A 17758-nucleotide genomic window follows, 5' to 3' on the forward strand; every position below is an offset into this window, starting at 1 on the left:
TACAAAAGACTGCAGCCACAGTATCACAGCTCAGGCGCGGGCACTCTGGATCATGCAGGAAGAGCCTAAGCCCCCAAATTGGAAAGTTCGGACATTTCATTGAGTCCGGTGTTGGATGTATCAAATTTAAGAATGAGATACGCTTCCTTTTGGGACAGACGTGCATCTGGGTCGCCACTCCCACCCCGGATCACAGCCAGGACAGTCCATCGCATGTCATTCACTGTGTGTTTTTGTTGTAGGAAATGGGCCACCAAGGGTGCTGTAAGATTCTTGTTGTTTATACGGGATCTGTGTTGTATGATTCTCTGGCGCACCTCCTGCGTTGTCTTGCCTATATACAGCTTTTTGCAGGGGCATTGGATGGCATACACCGTATATTTAGTCTTGCAGTTGGTGTGTTCCTCGTGGCGCCAGAATTTGTTACCGTCGGTGAAAAGAGAGCCTTCCATCGTAATGTGACAAACAGTACACGTGCCGCATTTGCGATGTCCCTTGACTGGTGTTGACCCGAAGATGGTACTTTGGGTGTCCTTCTTGGCCGGTGGCCTTGTGGAAGTGATCATCTGGCCTATACTCCGGTTTTTCTTAAGGGCAAACAGTGGTGTTCCGGCCTCTGGTAAGATTTCTTCAACCAAGTGCCAGCTCTTTCTGATGATCTTTTGCAGTTCGCTGGTATGGGGTCCAAACGTGGAGACACACACGATCCTTTGGGAGGTTTTTCTCAATCTTTTCTCAAGTAGATGTTCTCTCGGTGTCCATCGGGCTCGTTTCATAGAATGTTTGAGCAACTTATGCGGGTAGCCTCTTTCCTGTAGTTTGGCCGAGAGCGCTTGTCCATGGAGTTCAAACTGTTGTACTGAGGAGCAGTTCCGCCTGACCCGAAGATATTGCCCATATGGGAGATTGTCCCGAAGGCTCCTCGGGTGGTAGCTCCTATAGTGGAGCGCATTGTTCTTATCAGTCTTCTTTTGGTATAATGAACATGAAAGTTCTTCATTTTTTACTGTGATCTCCACATCCAAGAAGGGCATAGATTTCGTGTCTTGGTTCAAACTGAATTTAATGTCCGGGCTCCTGTTATTCAGCCATGTATGGAACTCTTCAAGAAGGGCCTGAGAACCATTCCAGATGCACCAGACGTCATCTATATATCTGAGCCACTGCTCAATGTGCTCGTTAAAGGGATTGTTGTTGTAGACATACCTCTCCTCATACTGGCCCATGTACAGAATAGCCATTTCGGGCGCGAATGGACAGCCCATAGCCGAGCCTTTCACCTGTAGAAACATCTCATCTTCGAATGTGAAGAAATTCTTCTTGAGAGCCAATGTAGCAAAGGAAACAATGAGTTCAGTGGGGACTCTGTGTGGGCGAGGTCTACTCTCCAGGTATAGTTCTATCACATCTAGACCGTCTTGTTGGGGTATCTGTGTATATAGAGAGCATACGTCCATGGTCACAAGCAATTGAGAAGATGGATCAAATTTGCGTCCCTCCACCTTGTTGATGAAGTCCATGGTGTCCCTTAGATATGAAGGAACTTGGACCACCAAGGGTTTCAAAAAAATGTCGACAAATTGAGCAATTGGTTCCAGCGCAGAGTCGCACCCAGACACGATGGGACGTCCCGGAGGTGTTGTAGGGTCTTTGTGTACTTTCGGCAGAAAGTACAGGTGAGGAGTCCGTGGGTGCTTCTTAACAAGGTATTCGGATTCTCTGGGTCCTAGTATACCTGACTCTTTTGCATTGTTGACAAGTTTAGTAACTTCATCCAGTATCTGTGCGGTGGGGTCTTGCGTGATACGGCGGTACCACTCCTGGTTGTATACATGATTTCTTCCTTCTGTACTGTAGAGGTCCTTGGACCACAGCACCACTGCTCCTCCCTTGTCCGCCGGGCGTATAATCGCTTCCTGTTGGTCCTTGAGTTGATGTATAGCTTCTTTCTGTTTTTTCGTGATATTAGCTGGTACAAAGGGGCGTTTGTTTTCGAGCTTGTTGAGTGATGACATGACCGAACGTTCAAAGGAAAGGATGTTTTTGGACATGTTGTGATTGGGGGGACAGAATGTAGATTTATTCCTCAGACCGGATGCTTCACAGGATACCTGGTCCGGCGAATCTCGGAAGAACCATCTGAGACGAATTTTCCTAAAAAATTCCATTGCTTCCATTTTGATTCTTGTGAAATCCATAGCGACCCCAGGGACAAACGAGAGACCGAGCTCCAGCACTTCTTTTTCGGCTGATGTTAGAACTCTGCCGGAGATGTTAATAATGGAGGAGGGTTCTATGACTTGTAATGCTGTTTGCGGGTCGTCATCTCCCACTCGGGCTTGAACCTCGCTCGTTTCTGCTGCTGGCCTTGGCCTAAAAAAGGCCTCTTGGGTGTGTTTCGATTCTGTTGATTTCTGTTGGAGGGTCCCTCCCCAGCATCGGAATCTCCCATTGACTCCGAGGATGATGTCTCGGAGAAGGTGGTAAACCGTTTCTTTGATCTACCTTGATTGGAATTGAGGTATCTCGTGGACTCGGGTTTGGAATAGAAATCATCCTTGAGATACGGATACACTGTCTCAATATTAAAGTTCTTTTGGTCCTTCTCGAATTTGGAAGTTTTGAAATTGATGGTATTGTCTCTGAAAGTGACTAGCTCCTTTTCGATTTTTTCTAGAAGGGCCTTTGCCTCACTTTCCGTATGGTTTTCTTTGATGACTCGTAGTTGTTCCTCAATTTCCTCCTCCTCCTTTTTCAAGATCCTTTGTGCAGTTTCTACAGTATGCACCATTAGGTCCCTGCTGCATTTGGTACTGATGAAGCTGAACCCCTTGCGGTAGACTGGGTCCTCCGTGAATATGACCGGCACATTCTTGATTTGAAGCCCCCACGGGATGGTTCCGGCTCGGAGATTGGCAAGTAAGAAATGTCCGTGAAGCTCTGTTCTCACATGTTTTTTTTGGAGTCTGATAAGTTTATCACTGAAGTTGAGCTGTTTTGCTGTGCTGCTGAGTTTGACAGAAGAGAAGAGGGTAGGGTCAGAGAGGAGTTTTTGGATGTGATCCTCACTGAAAGAAAGAGTGTCCTTTTCAGCCATATTGATTTGACAGAAAGACCTGAAGGCACTTAATGCATATAATCGACCACACTTTATAGTCGAAAGAACAAAGACACCTTGTGAGCCAAAGCCCGCCCAACCAAACGATACACAAAAAGGTGTAGGGTCCAACTACTGGTCAGCCTAGACCTCAAATAGTTGCAAAACAGAACAAGATGGCTGATCAGGATTATTAATGTCAGAATTTGGAACTACACAGCCAAAGCATGCAGTGTAGCCACGGGATTAATTAATACCCAACAAATTTAGTACATTTTCAAAAATGATTTTGTATTATGACACAAAAAGCACATGACATCAAATAGACACTCCATCATAACAGTTAGTGCAAAAACATAGAAGAATATATACAGATATATACAACTATATGGCAACGAAGTAACCATACATTAAAGGAAAAAATATTATCAGAATCTTGTGGTGACACCAACAATAATCTGTACACTAGGTTAAATGACAAATAAATTGCAATTTAGACACATTCATAGCAATTCATGAAAAACATAAACCAGTCCTTTAGTAACAAAACCTGTGAAACAGGCGGAACTTAGATGGAATAGCCTGCCTGTCACATGACACCTGTGAATAGTAGTTTTCAAGAAGTTGCAGACGGGGCCCACGTAAGTGGTGTGAGTATATCCCTAGCTGCACCCTTTGGTTTTTAACACAGGCTGGGGGTCAACGCGTTTCGAACCTTATTGAGTCTAGGTTCTCCTCAGGACGAGGACTGGGTAATGATGTACCTGAAACGGAATTTAAGGAAGGTGTCAGCTTCTGTATAAGTAGTATATATTTTTACAAAGTACCAATCTGACTGTCTACCCATATGCAGATGAAGTTACCTTCTCAGCCTACACAAGGGCTGCGTGGAGAGAAGTCGAAAAAACCACTCAGTTGTTTCTGCAAAAACAAAGGTGGAAACTGTAAAATGAGCGTGAAGAATTTATAAATCACGCAGGGGCGGGACTACAATAACTGGTGCAGGGTACCTGAATGCAGTGTCCGAGATGCCGGGATCCGAGGCGCCCTGGGCAGTCTTTATTATCTGTTAAAGCCTCGTATTGTCTTCATCCTGCTTGTTTTAAATGAATATTTATATTGGAGGCTGGGGATCAAAAAGGTGACAAGGAGGGCACATCAGACTGAGCGCTAAACGATAGTCGCACAAGATGTTAATACAGCGATTGGAAAGGGCGCGTTTCTTACCTGCACTGAAAAATGCACGGTAGGACGGGGAAGATCGGCGGGACGTTCCAAGCGGCTCAGCGGGAATGGATCTCTCGCTGTGAGCTGCGGACGGAAAAAGTCCACAGGATTAGAGAGAACCGAACGTGGACTATGCCGTGTTAAGGCTGCAAGATTAAAGGTTCACAGAGTCCACTTACTCGGAGCCCTCAGTTGCTCTGAACCAAAGTCGTGCTTGCCTGCCGGTCCGGTCAGCTAGGTGGATGGGCGCCGCCCTCAGGAAGACTAATTAAAGGCCAGGCGGTGTTTCAGTGACCACGTGACGCCAAGGATCCTGGTCCTTGTAGTCCACCCGGTGTAAGGTGGTGCCGGACGTGGGAATACATGGCATTTTATCCATGCTGGATTCTCAGTCATGTACAAAAGACGCACTCTTTTCTTTTTTTCAGAGCGGGTGCCTCATTGGGGTCTAGTGTGGCGCAGGGGACGTGATACGTTCACATACAATTGTGTCTTGGAATGCCATGGGCATGAATGAATATTCACGTGACTTGGTGGTCACAGGGAGTGTCGGAAATGAACCAATTCTATGAACAAAGAGTTTGTGTTTTCAGAGAAACTGATTAACAACATATCACCCATTCCGCATACTGAATGGAAAACGCTTAGCAAAACGTCAATGGAAGTCTGGAAACCAACACTCCTACTACATCATGGCATCTGATGTGATAGGTTATATGCAGATAAATTTCAGATGAATTTCAGATGAATTTCAAACATTGGCGAATACATGCCCCCATGCACTGTGTTGATTGTAATTCAAATGAGACAAAGGACACAAATAACATTGTTGTTACTACGCCCATTTACCCCCTCATGGTTTGAAGTAAAGAAAAGAAATAAAGCAGGGAATTAGCGCAAGGGAGCGAAAGCATGAATTTCAGGGAGTACAAAAGACTGCAGCCACAGTATCACAGCTCAGGCGCGGGCACTCTGGATCATGCAGGAAGAGCCTAAGCCCCCAAATTGGAAAGTTCGGACATTTCATTGAGTCCGGTGTTGGATGTATCAAATTTAAGAATGAGATACGCTTCCTTTTGGGACAGACGTGCATCTGGGTCGCCACTCCCACCCCGGATCACAGCCAGGACAGTCCATCGCATGTCATTCACTGTGTGTTTTTGTTGTAGGAAATGGGCCACCAAGGGTGCTGTAAGATTCTTGTTGTTTATACGGGATCTGTGTTGTATGATTCTCTGGCGCACCTCCTGCGTTGTCTTGCCTATATACAGCTTTTTGCAGGGGCATTGGATGGCATACACCGTATATTTAGTCTTGCAGTTGGTGTGTTCAATAGTTTGGACAGTTGATTTACAGTGCCCATTTTTATCCTTTTCCACACTTTGATGTATTGTCCTTTTTGCGCAAGTACCTGATTATTTATCCCAAATTCCATTCGTATCTGCGCAGGTGATGCATTGTGTGGGAGTAGAAAGAGGGCTTTATAGATTTTCGTGATTGCATTGTTGATTAGGATTGAATGATTTCCACACAATGCTTCACTTCCATATGTTAAGGTTGGTAAAAGCTTTGCTGATAGTACTTTCAATAAGGGACCATAACTCTGCCCTCCTAAGGATTTCTGTATAATTCTGAATGCCACTAACAATGATTTAGTTCTCCGTTGTATATCAATCTTATGTGGCTGGTGTGATCCTCGTTCATCAAATAATACTCCCAAATATCTATATGATTTCACTTGCTCTAGTTGAGAGTTATCCAGGAACCATTTATACTTATGCTTGGACATTGAATATTTATTTATCTCCATAATTTTTGTCTTTGATTCATTTATCACCATTCTATTTTCTTTGGAGTAGGTAGTTATCCTATTTAACAGACGTTGAAGTCCAACCTTAGTTTGACTTAGCAGGATCACATCATCTGCATATAGCAGGTTCGATATCGGAGTTTTAGCTACTTTAGGTGGGCAAGTGTTCACCTCATCCAGGGCTTTCATTAGGTCAGCTAAAAATAAATTAAAAAGCAATGGGGCCAATACACATCCTTACTTCAAACCTCTTGCTGTCTGTATTTTTTCTGTTACGGTTAGGCCATCTCCCATCTGAACCCTGACCCATGTGTCAGTGTAAAGAAGTTGGATTAGTTTTAAAAGAGAGATTGGAATACCTTGATCTATTAACTTCTGCCATAAAAGATCTCTATGCACACAGTCAAAGGCAGCCTTATAATCTATAAAGCACAAGTATAGTGGTTGCTTCTTATTAATGTATTTATCCATTAGGACTGATAACACAAGGATATTTGTTGTAGTGCCTAATCCTTGAGTAAATCCAGTTTGATTAGGCGGTATTATCTGCTTTTCTCTTACCCATTCTGCTAGGTCGGATAACAGTGCACCTGCAAATAGTTTAGCATCGGTATCCTGGAGCGTAATGAGTCTATAATTTTCCGGCAAAGACCAATCTCCTTTTTTGTAAATAGGAGCTATCAGCGATACCTTCCATGTTTCAGGTATTAATGATGACCTTACGATTTCCTTAAAAACCTTAGTCAGATATCCTGACCATCAATTGGGATCGCTTTTGTAAAGTGCAAACAGGACACCATTTGGACCTGGCGCACCATTTTTTTGTTTCAGAATTAATTTACAGATTTGTTTATTTGTTATATGGATTTCTTGAATCTTGTCATTCCTTATTGGTTCGAACATATTAGCCCTGGGTTCCGATTGCATTGTATCCCCAGGAGGATTTAGATATGTAAACAGGAACCTAATCCACTCATTCTCGGTTAAGTATGATGTTACAGCTGTTCTGTTTGATCTTTCTAGGCCGTTTATTAACATCCAGAACTTTCTGGAGTTTGATTGTTTACTACAATAGCGTACTTTAGCCCAAAGATCATTTTGCTTTTTTATTCTTTTCATCCCACAATAACTTCTGTAGGTTCCGATTGACCCTTTTTAGTTTTAAACCCAAATCCATATCTTTAGGATTCTTTTTTATCGGTCTCCTCAGTTGATTACGTGCTCTTTTCAGAGTCCTTGTTGTTACGGTTAGTGTAATTTTGCTCTCCCTTCCAGTTTGTACCTTTTCTTTCTTAAAAGAGCTTTGCTTGAAGGATTTAACAAATGTATATATAAAAACAAAAGTTGCACCTATTTGGGATTTGAGGATTGGAGTCCAAATGGGACTAAATTGGTTGAAACAAAGGGGATAATAAGCATAAAGATCCTCCGGGTGCCGAGATAAGATAGGGTTGGCGGAGTCCAGATCTAAAGTTGACTGGGGGGCTGACTTCCTTGTCTTTTTAGTTTTAAGGGGGCTGACTCTTTAGATGGACCTTTTTTCCTATTTCCTTTTACCGGCGCTAAAATTATTGGAGGCTTTGTGATAGGTGAGGTAGTAATTGGTATGGGGTTAGCCATAGCTTTTCTGTGGCATCAGTTGGAGGCAACGGGACCTCTGAAAGCGAGCTACCAGCTTCCGGAAGTCCCGGACCCAATATTCCAAAATTAGTATTAGACTCGGGAACAAGATTCACGCCCTCAGAGCCCTCCAGTGAAGCACAAGTACCAGCCCCCAATGAGAGCCTGCTATGGCAATCTCCATAGAAATGGCATTAGGAGCTTTAGTTAGAAATGAATCAAATATAGCAGATGTTACAACAGACTGCATTGCAGCCAGACATGCTACCCTTTATGTGGATGTGAGGACATGATTGAATCTGGCAACCTTTCGCTTTTAGTCCCCGTTCAATACAGTAGTTGCCATGACTCTTTTATGCTTATAGAGAACATAATGGCCACCAGCAAGATTCACTCTCAAAAGAAACCATGTGAATCTATGCAATAATTCCACATTCCAACATTCAAGCATAGCAAAATGGCAACTTTGCAGAACTACCTGGGGGACTTGTGTGACTGGTGTTTCTTTCACAAGCAAATATACACTGTCTATTTACCTGAGCCCTAGTGTGATACTGACAGCAATGCCGGCCTCTCAAAATACAGTAAAATCTAGATTGATGGAAATATTTACTTTTAAACTTTCATTTCCGATATTGTCTCAACCCTGTGGTCGCAGGCCAATACCACAGTCATTGTTCGGTTTTCAAACATCACCCGAAAATGTCAAGGAAAATCTGTGGGAAACCTGAATTATATCAGAGATGCTTCTAGCTTCTATTTATTTGAACCTTTTCATTCCAAATGATTTAAAATTCTGTTTACTATACTTACCTTTTTATAATGATTTGATTTCATCTTTGCCAGGATTTCTTACAAAAATGTATTTATCACAGTTATGCTTTTCATCTAACTACATGTACAAGCACATTGTTTTTAAAGGAGAGCCATTTGCGAATCTTAATACTGTGATTCAAAGTTCCAAAGTTTATAATTGGAGGAAGGAAGTAAGTAGGCTTTCAAACACGCTTTCCCATGTAAATGTGTAACTGTTTATTTGCCTTTTAATGCAAATAAGTCTCATATGAAATTAGGATATCCTTGAAATATGTTGGTTAGCACATTAGGGCACTCTTATTACAGTTAGTTGCACCTGCAGGCACGTTTAAAGAATAGCACATAACTGAGTTTCCTTGTGGTATTCCTCTAAAGAACTTATTTTATCCCTCTGAAATATATTAAGGGGCAAATTTACAAGCCCCTTGCGCCTCTTTTACGCCTCCGCTGCGTCACTATTGTGACGCAGCGGCGGCGCAAAAGATGCGCCATGCTGTGGGGTATATACAACGTGACGCATCTGGGAGATGCGTCACGTTCGGCGGCGTAAAAGATGCGCAATGCTGTGGGGTATTTACAACGCACCAGAAGAAGGCGTTCCTGCGCAGGGGGGGGGGGCATAAGCAGGCGTAAGGATTGACGCAGCATTGTAAACATGGGGCATTGCTGGAGCTGCGTCGCGCTTGCGACGCAACTCCAGCAATGCGCGGCCTTTACGGCACAGATGCATCACGCATCTGTGCCGTTTTTGCCCCAAGGTGCGCCGCATTTACAATGCGGCGCATCCATAGTGGCGGATCGTGGCCCACAATAACTGGCGCATCCCTGCTGATATGCAAGGAAGCACCAGTTATTGGAAATCTGCCCCAATGTATGATCTTTGAAGATGCCAGCAGAGACAGAAGGCAGTTAATTTGAAAAACAAACCACAATGGAATAAATAAATATATAATGGGGTCGCTACGTCATGCAGTGAACTTTCGTGTGTAGCGTGAAGAAGAAACATTTGCACAGTTTAAAATACGTGTAATTCCATGTATTAATTAGTACGGAAATAGTGAAGCCCGACCAAGAGTAGCAGATATTCGCAACATTTTTTGTTTTTGTTTGAATATTTTTATTAGCATTTCTTAGTCAATGGCAATTGTATTCAGTACACAGTACAGTAAAAAACAGTTGAGGAATGTCATTGAGAAATTAAACATTAGTTACAGCCCATACACACCGTGATTGTGATTGTTACATCTAGTAATGAGTTGTCCATACATTTCAGGAGATTAAATGTGTGTCGTATAGGGGCAGCAGATAGTCTGATGAAGCCGCACACGGCCTGTCTCCCATCTTTGTGTGTATGTGGGGCCTGCTGTGATCTGAGATGGCATGTCGAGGGGTACAACAGGGAGCTGAAAAGTGTGTCCGGTCTTGTTTCTCCGTGTAGTGCGTCTCTCAGGCACATCTAGCTGCCTATGCTGTTTGTGTCTTATCTCTCTTTAGCAGGTGAAAGGGTATTGAGTGCCAGTATTAGTGCAATTACCAATATCTCAAATGTATGAAAAGGAGTTCTTTCAACAGTGAAAGCACCCTTGTTTCAAGTATGAACCATGTTGTTAGCAATAGGATGAGATGATTCCGGGGAAAAAGGGTGGGGGAAGGACGTAAAAATTGCCCTATAGGCATAGATAGCGGGGAAGAGGTAAATGCAAACTAGTGAGGGGTCCAAAAAGAGAAAGGGGCAATTAACAGGTAAAAAGAGGTGCGTTCGCCAGTGTCAGTTGAGTTCGTGCGTGGGGAGTGTCGGCATGCGGGTACAGGGGGAGTCAGTGGTCAGCGACAGAAACGCCACCTACGCCCAATTTGCAGGACGACGCATCCGCCCAGTGGGGGGAGGGGGGAGAGAGAGGGAGGGAGGGAGGGGGAGAGGCGGTGCGATCGGCTCCGTGCTCCCGAGAAACAGCTTCGCCTATGTGTGCTGGGCTGATTGTTATAATGCGCCGCTTTCCCCACCATCTCTGTCCTCAGTTAGCTATGTATGCCACTTTGCGAAGCTAGGCATGAGTTGGAAGGGAGGTGTTGGGCATACGGGGCTTCTGTCTATTCCCATATATCCGGTCCATTCCGGAAGTGCGTTTAACTTCAGGTAATCCCTTGCGCTAGGCTAGCCTGTTGGAGGGACTTCAACGCAACATCCCAGAGGTGTGCAATTGGGAATTTTCTCGGTCAGATTTTCGCACCATAGCCTCTGCCTGCGGCTGGACGTCTAACTCTTGATTCCCAGACAACACTCACACTCCATCAAATTCCACACGGGCCTGGAGGTCCACAGTGCGATACAGAGACAAATGCACAAAGCACAAGAGTCCACTCATTTTTCTCCTGAAAAAACAACATTGACAAACTATCCGCCTGAACAAACCAAATAAAACACGCCAGCTTCTCAAAATCATTTTCACAACATCAAGCTCACACAGATGTCAGGACCAACCCGAAAGTGAACTACATATAGTGCAGAGAGCACTATAGACTAACCATTACCTACTTCTCCTTGTCGCTTGGCTTCTTTACATTGTGAGGCTTCCCGCGCCTACCCCGACATCCCTTTTCCCAAATCATTTCAGCAAGGCAATCTACGGTGTACGCCCGCCATTAATGTGAAAAGTACAAGCGCGGAATGGGTGCGCTTTTAAAAACAATTTCTTCATTCATGTAAATACGGCGAGCCTGTAAATAAAGGCCTGTGGCTGACAAAATAAAAGAGTGGCTTGGGTGCGTTAATTTTTTTAAATTTTAAATAAAGCATTTGCAGTGCAATAGGACTCGCATTTACACGAGACCTATTGCACTGTAAACGGGAGTGCGGGCTGGGGCGAGAAGGCACGGGCAACCTTATTAAACAAAATACTGGTTACAATCTATATAACACATACCGTGCAACACTCGAAGTAAAGGGGCCAGTAGCCATGAAAGGATACAACACGACATGGCTATAATAAGGAGGGAATAACAAGCCTTATGATCAGCCAGAAGGCAGCATTTACGAAAGACAATGACACGAGCCAATTAAAAACATGGGCGGAGCTTCTACTCCATACTCCAATACTCCATTACTGCATGCCTCGCAGAGCGAGCAGCGAATGCACGCTGCCGCTATAGGCTCAACCTAAAACTGACCATTATAGTCAAAGATAACCAATATTAAAAAGCAGACTTAGTTCCTTGAAAGTAATACAATTATTGCCTGCTTTTTTATTTTGTGTATTTGACAGAGTTTTATATAGCGCGGACTTGACCCGAATCGGGTATTGGAGCACTTTACATAGCCCCAGTTGCGGTACAAGAGGACACATTCATTTTTTAGTAGGCACGGGGAGATTAAGTGATTTGCGCAGAATCAAATGATGTTCAGCGTCGTTGCCTAGACTCGAACCTAGTTCCCCAGATTCGAGGATGACCACCCTAGCCGTTAGGCCCACTCCTCTCCCCTTCTAAAGGGAGTGAGAGCAATCTTTTAACAAATTTGTCCTCTATGATTTGAAGTGCTCTCACCTCTGATATTGCGCATATAGCCGCTCCGTACGTGGCAATTGATACAGTTTTGGCCCGATAGATTTTAGACATTTCGCCTTAATGGTCCACATCCTAATTTCTTAGAGAACCTGAAGATGACAGCAGTACTTTGGGCCATAAGATTTGATTGCATCTGCAGCATCTCCTTCCAATTCTGCTTGTCATCAAAAACAACCCCAAAATAATTGAAACAATGAACTTGCTCTATTTTGTCCCCACCAAAATGGAGGCTAAACTGCTTCTTCTTTGGACCCTCGCCCCCCCCCCCCCCCCCCCCCCATGCCACGATATGGGTTTTTGCTCTATCATCATGTAGGTCCAATTTATTCATAAAAGCAGAGTAATGTACAGTCAAAATTTGAAGAGCCAGCAAAACAGCATCATCTGCATAAAGCGGAATTGGAAAGGGAGTCGATAGAACAAGGGGAGTATCTTTCGTGCTGTTATACAAAGCAGTATTTAATTCATTAGTGTAAAGTGCAAACGGAAACAGAGCCAGGACGCACCCTTGTCTGACGCCCTTTTCAATCTTGAAGGAATTAGTGCATTCGCCATGCTTCCCATAACAAACCAGGGCGGTAGCATCCCTATATAAATCCCCAATAATCACTAAAATTGCCTCATTTACTCCCATTTCCTTCAAAATGAGCCAAAGTTTACTATGCACGACACAATCAAAGGCCTTAGAAAGGGCCATAAAGGCCATATATATGTTGCCCTTTTTTGCCACAGAATACTTTCCTATCATCAAGTACAAATTAAGACTCTGGTCAATGGTTACCATTCCCTTCCTGAAACCATACTGTACATCCATGAGGATCTTGTTATCCTCCGCCCAAGCTTCCAATTTATTTAATAATAATCTACCCATTAGCTTGGCCGTGCTGTCAAGTAAAGATATACGTCGGTAATTAGGACGAAAATTGGGATGATAAAAGATTGTTTCCAGGAGGGCAGGGGACAATACTGTGCCATTACATTAAAAACCACATTTAACAGAGGAACCCAAAAGGGAATATTCAATAGGAATAAATCCATAGGGACCCCCGTCAGGACCTGGGGCTTTCATAGATGGAGATTGAGTCAATGCCAGTATAATTTCTTCAAGCTCAAATGAAAGATAGAATTGAGAGGAAGGGACTCTAGAATTCTGAATTTTTAGGTGGACAGCTATCTGGCAACTTCGAAACATCTGAAAGTTTAAAGATTTCCTGGAAGTAACTTATCCAGGAGTCTTCATCAATATATATGTCCGTAGAGGGACCACCACGATCGTTTAAAAAAGGAGCTTTAATCACCTTCCAAAATGCTTTATCGCGAAGTGCAGAAGCTCGTTTTAAATTGTCCCATGCCTCAGATTTAAGCTGCTTTAACCTAGAAACTCTCATAGATTTATAAGCATCCCTCAAAGTATGGATAAGCCCCCTATCCCTTGGTAATGTTTTAAGAGCTAACCGTGGTTTGTTTGAAGCTGTGACACAGGACTTATCAAACCAACAATGCTGTGGGATGGCTCTTGCCGACAGTGGGTGTGTCAGTTGTAACTTCATATTAATTAAAAGATTACTAAACGCCTCGACTACCTGGGTTTGACCTGCCAAGGGGTCCAAGCAGAGATTAGTAGCCTCTTGATTTACCAAGAGAAGATCCTCAAAAAACTTGATATCATCGCTCTATCTCACTTTAGCGCAAATCCGTTTTTCCTGGCTAGGATAGGTTCAGGGACTGTAGTGCCATTACGTGATTTTGGATCATGCCAACATAGGGCACAGGAAAGCATGGCATGATCACTAAGGGCTGTGAATTGTGGCTCTAATTCTATAAAGCGTATTTCAAATGTGTCTGTGGAAATAATATAGTCGATTGTGGAGGAATACTCTGCTATATAGAATGTGGGGAACAACTGCCCCGTAATTGAATCTAGCTCATTACGGACCTTCAGTTGCCACTTCATCAAGATGTTATTTACGACATCACACTGTATATCATGCTGAAAATGCATAATGGAATCTTCTCTAAAATCCGCTATCCCACATGTTTCCTTAGGTTAGGCTGGGACTCCACTAGATCTTCTAGTAGCTTGTCTAAATGTTTAGGGACCACATCGGGGTTTAGAAAATTATTATTATAGTAATTCACCAGAAAAAGATCCCAGGAGTCATAACCTTTAATTATTAAAATATGAAAAGAGGGTGATATCTTTATAAAAATGTAAAATATTGTATACCACCGACTTAGAAATCATTGTGAGAAAACCCCCCCTATGTCTCCCCCCTTGTGGCGAGTATTGCTAGTGTTTGGAACGAGTGATATCCATTAATGGAGATTGATTCAGTCTCCCAGGTTTCTTGTGCGCAGATAATGTGAAAGTCAGTAATGGTGGAAAGCCATTCAGCGTTTTCTCGCTTGCCATTGTAGCCTGCTATATTCCAGGACAGTAGTGTGTAAGATAAGTAGTTTGTATCATAGTGAATACCCTGAGGCACTAGGTGAGGTAAAACTGTGGGATCATGGCTCCGAATAAAGTGTGGGTCCAGTACCCCCTGAAGTGACAAACCATCATTTACTGCGCCCCCATTTTCCCCTAGCTCAGGTGGCATGTGGGATAGCTGATTAGCAGGTACAAGTCAATCACAGAAATCCAAACCTGATAGGGGGCAAAACTGTTATAAGAGGGATAATCTGGATGATTTATGTGATTTGACTAGGAGGTATCGCGAACAGGGAGAACCATACTGCTAGTAGGGACCGACCCATGTTGTAAACTATGTGGGCTGTAGAAAAAACCCAGGGGTACAAAGGAGATTTTAGTAGGTACCTTGTGATCCGGCAAGGGTTGAAAACGTAAGTCTCCTACAATAAATTAACTATAAAAATTTAGCACAATACAGTCACTGTCAAAGGCCTTTGTAGTAGGACCAATCCATGGTGTTCTGCTTGCCATTAATAAGTTATTCTGTATTAGGTGTCCCGAACGTGTGTGATTAGAAAGCCAATGCCGAGATTTATCCATTAGTTGCAAAGTAGATTCTCTTTGGGCAGCTCTAAGTGCTGCAACATTTACCAGTTCTAAGACATATGGACAAGCTGCAGGCAGGAGATTCAATATTTGATTGCAAGAATCACCCTGTGACTGATTAAATTCTCTCTGCAAACTTCTGATAGGCCGTCTGGACTCATGAAGAACCGGAACAAAAGGGCCTAGGGTCATACCATTCGAAGATCTAATCACCTGTGGGATGTCTCTGGCACTTGTCAATGTACTGACATTAGTTTGAGGCGTTGAAGTACAGGGAGGTATTGCCGCCCCAACTCAGACCTGGGTTTCCCCACAGGTAAATGGCTATCTGCCCGTGAGTGCAGAGGAGGAGCATTAGAAAGAATTGCTGGGTGTTGTAAAACATCATTAACAAGAGCATTTTTTTATTAGCAACAGAACTGTGATTCAGGAGCTCTTGTAATTTCTGTTCGATGGAGTCCAAATGGGAAGAATAGAAAACTTCATTGTTTGATTAATTAAAACCTTACAATATATATGCAGTAATTCTTGATTATAAAATAAATTATAAAATCAGTTCTATAAAAATAATAAACTTCCAATTTGTTACGCTATTTACAAGTTATATACTTCCTAAATTACATTCTTTAAATTTTTGATGTTCTAACTTAATTCTCAATTGCATTAAAAACCTTACAAAAGCAGAGCTTAAAATGATATCGTTCGTATGGAGGCATCTTATCAGTGCTTGTCTACAACTCCTTATTCCGCGAACATTAAAATGTCTCTTTAGAATAAATATTCTTTCAACTTTCAAATCTGGACAAACACACAGGAGGTGCATAATATTCTCTTCGCCAAGTTTGCATAGGTTACAAGTACTTGGACCCTCTGTTCTCAACCATGGCATTAGATGACATGAGCCCGGAAATGCTCCAAAGCGAGCTTTTATGAAAATTTGTTTAAATTTCACAGACCAAGGAATTTTGAGGTACGGTTGCACTTTTACTTTGGTATAGCCATTCAAGAGAGGCCATGCATGTTTTCTTTTTGAGAAGGTATCTTTATCCTGGAGTAGTGATAAATGCTTTGTTGTACTATTAATAACTTTTTAAAAAGAATTCATGGTAATTGGCATTTCCCAGACTGAGTTTACTGAATATTCCTCTAATGATGTAAATGGATATTTCCACCCCTGGGCTTTCGAGTTTAAGTTTATTTCCTGCCACAATAGTTTGGACAGTTGATTTACAGTGTCCATTTTTATCCTTTTCTACACTTTGATGTATTGTCCTTTTTGCGCAAGTACATGATAATTTATCCCAAATTCCATTCGTATCTGCGCAGGTGATGCATTGTGTGGGAGTAGAAAGAGGGCTTTATAGATTTTCGTGATTGCATTGTTGATTAGGATTGAATGATTTCCACACAATGCTTCACTTCCATATGTTAAGGTTGGTAAAAGCTTTGCTGATAGTACTTTCAATAAGGGACCATAACTCTGCCCTCCTAAGGATTTCTGTATAATTCTGAATGCCACTAACAATGATTTAGTTCTCCGTTGTATATCAATCTTATGTGGCTGGTATGATCCTCGTTCATCAAATAATACTCCCAAATATCTATATGATTTCACTTGCTCTAGTTGAGAGTTATCCAGGAACCATTTATACTTATGCTTGGACCTTGAATATTTATTTATCTCCATAATTTTTGTCTTTGATTCATTTATCACCATTCTATTTTCTTTGGAGTAGGTAGTTATCCTATTTAACAGACGTTGAAGTCCAACCTTAGTTTGACTTAGTAGGATCACATCATCTGCATAAAGCAGGTTCGATATCGGAGTTTTAGCTAATTTAGGTGGGCAAGTGTTCACCTCATCCAGGGCTTTCATTAGGTCAGCTAAAAATAAATTAAAAAGCAATGGGGCCAATACACATCCTTACTTCAAACCTCTTGCTGTCGGTATTTTTTCTGTTACGGTTAGACCATCTCCCATCTGAACCCTGACCCATGTGTCAGTGTAAAGAAGTTGGATTAGTTTTAAAAGAGAGATAGGAATACCTTGATCTATTAACTTCTGCCATAAAAGATCTCTATGCACACAGTCAAAGGCAGCCTTATAATCTATAAAGCACAAGTATAGTGGTTGCTTCTTATTAATGTATTTATCCATTAGGACTGATAACACAAGGATATTTGTTGTAGTGCCTAATCCTTGAGTAAATCCAGTTTGATTAGGCGGTATTATCTGCTTTTCTCTTACCCATTCTGCTAGGTCGGATAACAGTGCACCTGCAAATAGTTTAGCATCGGTATCCTGGAGCGTAATGAGTCTATAATTTTCCGGCAAAGACCAATCTCCTTTTTTGTAAATAGGAGCTATCAGCGATCCCTTCCATGGTTCAGGTATCAATGATGACCTTACGATTTCCTTAAAAACCTTAGTCAGATATCCTGACCATCAATTGGGATCGCTTTTGTAAAGTGCAAACGGGACACCATTTGGACCTGGCACACCATTTTTTTGTTTCAGAATTAATTTACAGATTTGTTTATTTGTTATATGGATTTCTTGAATCTTGTCATTCCTTATTGGTTCGAACATATTAGCCCTGGGTTC

This window comes from Lissotriton helveticus, chromosome 9 (assembly GCF_964261635.1).
Source record: "Lissotriton helveticus chromosome 9, aLisHel1.1, whole genome shotgun sequence".
Lineage (NCBI taxonomy): Eukaryota > Metazoa > Chordata > Amphibia > Caudata > Salamandridae > Lissotriton > Lissotriton helveticus.